The 5,000-nt window shown below is 54.4% G+C and overlaps 1 long non-coding RNA gene across 1 annotated transcript in view; it reads left to right on the top strand.

The window, feature by feature from the left end:
* The first annotated feature begins 363 nt into the window (after nucleotides 1–363).
* Nucleotides 364–5,000, top strand: part of LOC144678609 (uncharacterized) — a 6,202-nt gene continuing 1,565 nt past the window's right edge. Inside the window, exons 1-3 of the long non-coding RNA XR_013576141.1 lie at nucleotides 364–464; nucleotides 3,640–3,719; nucleotides 3,825–3,911. This is a non-coding gene — a long non-coding RNA (uncharacterized LOC144678609). The remainder of the gene's footprint in view (nucleotides 465–3,639; nucleotides 3,720–3,824; nucleotides 3,912–5,000) is intronic.

The following is a 5,000-nucleotide window of genomic DNA, read 5'->3' on the forward strand; positions in this document are numbered from 1 at the left end:
AGTGCGGCGCTCCCTCAGCACTGACCCTCCCACAGTGCGGCGCTCCCACAGCACTGACCCTCCGACAGTGCGGCACTCCCTCAGCACTGACCCTCCGACAGTGCGGTGCTCCCTCAGCACTGACCCTCCGACAGTGCGGCGCTCCCTCAGCACTGACCCTCTGACAGCGCGGCGCTCCCACAGCGCTGACCCTCCGACAGTGCGGCACTCCCTCAGCACTGACCCTCCGACAGTGCGACGCTCCCTCAGCGCTGACCCTCCGACAGTGCGGCTCTCCCTCAGCACTGACCCTCCGACAGTGCGACGCTCCCTCAGTACTACCTGTGTAAAGTGTGACTCTGGATTCTCCTTATTATCAGTCCAACAGGAAAGTCCCTATTGACTGTACTGACAGTGTGACCCAAGTGGACAGAAGTGTGATAAATTGCAACATCTCCCACCCAGTATTCGCTCAACATGCAGAGGTAAGAGACAGAGACGCCATTCAGTGTACAGATATCTCCCTGAGAGAGAGAGGGGACTGAGAGACACCAGTCAGTGTACAGATATCTCCCTGAGAGAGAGAGAGGGGACTGAGAGACACCAGTCAGTGTACAGATATCTCCTGAGAGAGAGAGGGGACTGAGAGACACCAGTCAGTGTACAGATATCTCCCTGAGAGAGAGAGGGACTGAGAGACACCAGTCAGTGTACAGATATCTCCCTGAGAGAGAGAGAGGGGACTGAGAGACACCAGTCAGTGTACAGATATCTCCCTGAGAGAGAGAGGGGACTGAGAGACACCAGTCAGTGTACAGATATCTCCCTGAGAGAGAGAGGGACTGAGAGACACCAGTCAGTGTACAGATATCTCCCTGAGAGAGAGAGGGGACTGAGAGACACCAGTCAGTGTACAGATATCTCCCTGAGAGAGAGAGGGGACTGAGAGACACCAGTCAGTGTACAGATATCTCCCTGAGAGAGAGAGAGGGACTGAGAGACACCAGTCAGTGTACAGATATCTCCCTGAGGGAGAGAGAGGGGACTGAGAGACACCAGTCAGTGTACAGATATCTCCCTGAGAGAGAGAGGGGACTGAGAGACACCAGTCAGTGTACAGATATATCCCTGAGAGAGAGAGGGGACTGAGAGACACCAGTCAGTGCACAGATATCTCCCTGAGAGAGAGAGGGGACTGAGAGACACCTGTCAGTGTACAGATATCTCCCTGAGAGAGAGAGGGGACTGAGAGACACCTGTCAGTGTACAGATATCTCCCTGAGAGAGAGAGGTGACTGAGAGACACCAGTCAGTGTACAGATATCTCCCTGAGGGAGAGAGAGGGGACTGAGAGACACCAGTCAGTGTACAGATATCTCCCTCAAAGAGAGAGGGGACTGAGAGACACCAGTCAGTGTACAGATATCTCCCTGAGAGAGAGAGGGGACTGAGAGACACCAGTCAGTGTACAGATATCTCCCTGAGAGAGAGAGGGACTGAGAGACACCTGTCAGTGTACAGATATCTCCCTGAGAGAGAGAGGGGACTGAGAGACACCAGTCAGTGTACAGATATCTCCCTGAGAGAGAGAGAGGGGACTGAGAGACACCAGTCAGTGTACAGATATCTCCCTGAGAGAGAGAGAGGGGACTGAGAGACACCAGTCAGTGTACAGATATCTCCCTGAGAGAGAGAGGGGACTGAGAGACACCAGTCAGTGTACAGATATCTCCCTCAGAGAGAGAGGGGACTGAGAGACACCAGTCAGTGTACAGATATCTCCCTGAGAGAGAGAGGGGACTGAGAGACACCAGTCAGTGTACAGATATCTCCCTGAGAGAGAGAGGGACTGAGGGACACCAGTCAGTGTACAGATATCTCCCTGAGAGAGAGAGAGAGGGGACTGAGAGACACCAGTCAGTGTACAGATATCTCCCTGAGAGAGAGAGGGGACTGAGAGACACCAGTCAGTGTACAGATATCTCCCTGAGAGAGAGAGGGACTGAGAGACACCAGTCAGTGTACAGATATCTCCCTGAGTGAGAGAGGGGACTGAGAGACACCTGTCAGTGTACAGATATCTCCCTGAGAGAGAGAGAGGGGACTGAGAGACACCAGTCAGTGTACAGATATCTCCCTGAGAGAGAGAGGGACTGAGAGACACCAGTCAGTGTACCGATATCTCCCTGAGAGAGAGAGGACTGAGCGACACCAGTCAGTGTACAGAAATCTCCCTGAGAGAGAGAGGGGGGACTGAGTGACACCAGTCAGTGTACAGATATCTCCCTGAGAGAGAGAGGGGGGACTGAGTGACACCAGTCAGTGTACAGATATCTCCCTGAGAGAGAGAGAGGGGACTGAGAGACACCAGTCAGTGTACAGATATCTCCCTGAGAGAGAGGGGACTGAGAGACACCAGTCAGTGTACAGATATCTCCCTGAGAGAGAGAGGGGACTGAGAGACACCAGTCAGTGTACAGATATCTCACTGAGAGAGAGAGAGGGGACTGAGAGACCCCAGTCAGTTTACAGATATCTCCCTGAGAGAGAGAGGGACTGAGAGACACCAGTCAGTGTACAGATATCTCCCTGAGAGAGAGAGAGGGGACTGAGAGACACCAGTCAGTGTACAGATATCTCCCTGAGAGAGAGAGGGACTGAGAGACACCAGTCAGTGTACAGATATCTCCCTGAGAGAGAGAGGACTGAGCGACACCAGTCAGTGTACAGATATCTCCCTGAGAGAGAGAGGGGGGACTGAGTGACACCAGTCAGTGTACAGATATCTCCCTGAGAGAGAGAGGGGACTGAGAGACACCAGTCAGTGTACAGATATCTCCCTGAGAGAGAGAGGACTGAGCGACACCAGTCAGTGTACAGATATCTCCCTGAGAGAGAGAGGGGGGACTGAGTGACACCAGTCAGTGTACAGATATCTCCCTGAGAGAGAGAGAGGGGACTGAGAGACACCAGTCAGTGTACAGATATCTCCCTGAGAGAGAGAGGGGACTGAGAGACACCAGTCAGTGTACAGATATCTCCCTGAGAGAGAGAGGGGACTGAGAGACACCAGTCAGTGTACAGATATCTCCCTGAGGATGAGGGGACTGAGAGACACCGGTCAGTGTACAGATATCTCCCTGAGAGAGAGAGAGGACTGGGAGACACCAGTCAGTGTACAGATATCTCCCTGAGAGAGAGAGGGGACTGAGAGACACCAGTCAGTGTACAGATATCTCCCTGAGAGAGAAAGGGGACTGAGAGACACCAGTCAGTGTACAGATATCTCCCTGAGAGAGAGAGAGGGGACTGAGAGACACCAGTCAGTGTACAGATATCTCCCTGAGAGAGAGAGGGGACTGAGAGACACCAGTCACTGTACAGATATCTCCCTGAGAGAGAGAGGGACTGAGAGACACCAGTCAGTGTACAGATATCTCCCTGAGAGAGAGAGGTGACTGAGAGACACCAGTCAGTGTACAGATATCTCCCTGAGAGAGAGAGGGGACTGAGAGACACCAGTCAGTGTACAGATATCTCCCTGAGAGAGAGAGGGGACTGAGGGACACCAGTCAGTGTACAGATATCTCCCTGAGAGAGAGAGGGACTCAGGGAATATTGACCCCAGTTCAATCCATTTGCTCTGAATTCTATTTCCAGGTAGTTTTCAATCTCACGCTCGATGTATCGAACTCTGAAAGCTGGAGTCACTCAATTCTGCTCAACGTTACATCCACCAGGTAAAGTCTTTTGCCTCGCTCGGACTCCTGACTCCTCCTTTGCCGCTGGGTTCGCTCTCCGTCCTGTTGAACTGCCCCTCTCACCCTCTCTCTCTCTCCCCTCAGCGAGAACGAGGACCCCAGCACCTTACAGGATAACAGGGCCTCGCTCGAGATCGCCGTCCGATACCATGTCAATCTGCTGGTGAAGGGGTGAGTGAGACCAGAATGACCACTCGCACGCACACTGACACACTCCCACACGCTCGCACACACACTGACACACTCCCACACGCTCGCACACACACAGACACACTCCCACACGCTCGCGTACACACAGACACACTCCCACTTGCTCGCACACACACACTGACACACTCCCACACGCTCGCACACACACTGACACACTCCCACACACTCGCACACACACTGACACACTCCCACACGCTCGCACACACACTGACACACTCCCACATGCTCGCACACACACTGACACACTCCCACACGCTCGCACACACACTGACACACTCCCACACGCTCGCACACACACTGACACACTCCCACACGCTCGCACACAGACACACTCCCACACGCTCGCACACACACTGACACACTCCCACACGCTCGCACACACACAGACACACTCCCACACGCTCGCACACAGACAGACACACTCCCACACGCTCGCACACACACTGACACACTCCCACACGCTCGCACACACACAGACACACTCCCACACGCTCGCACACACACAGACACACTCCCACACGCTCGCACACACACTGACACACTCCCACACGCTCGCACACACACTGACACACTCCCACACGCTCGCACACACACAGACACACTCCCACATGCTCGCACACACACAGGCACACTCCCACACGCTCACACACACACTGACACACTCCCACACGCTTGCACACACACTGACACACTGCCACACGCTCGCACACACACTGACACACTCCCACACGCTCGCACACACACTGACACACTCCCACACGCTCGCACACACACAGACACACTCCCACACGCTCGCACACACACACTGACACACTCCCACACGCTCGCACACACACTGACACACTCCCACACGCTCGCACACACACAGACACACTCCCACACGCTCGCACACACACAGACACACTCCCACACGCTCGCACACACACACACTAACTCACACACGCTCGCACACAGACACACTCCCACACGCTCGCACACACACAGACACACTCCCACACGCTCGCACACACACTGACACGCTCGCACACAGACACACTCCCACACACTCGC

Source organism: Cetorhinus maximus, unplaced genomic scaffold (assembly GCF_964194155.1).
Source record: "Cetorhinus maximus unplaced genomic scaffold, sCetMax3.hap1.1 HAP1_SCAFFOLD_4851, whole genome shotgun sequence".
Lineage (NCBI taxonomy): Eukaryota > Metazoa > Chordata > Chondrichthyes > Lamniformes > Cetorhinidae > Cetorhinus > Cetorhinus maximus.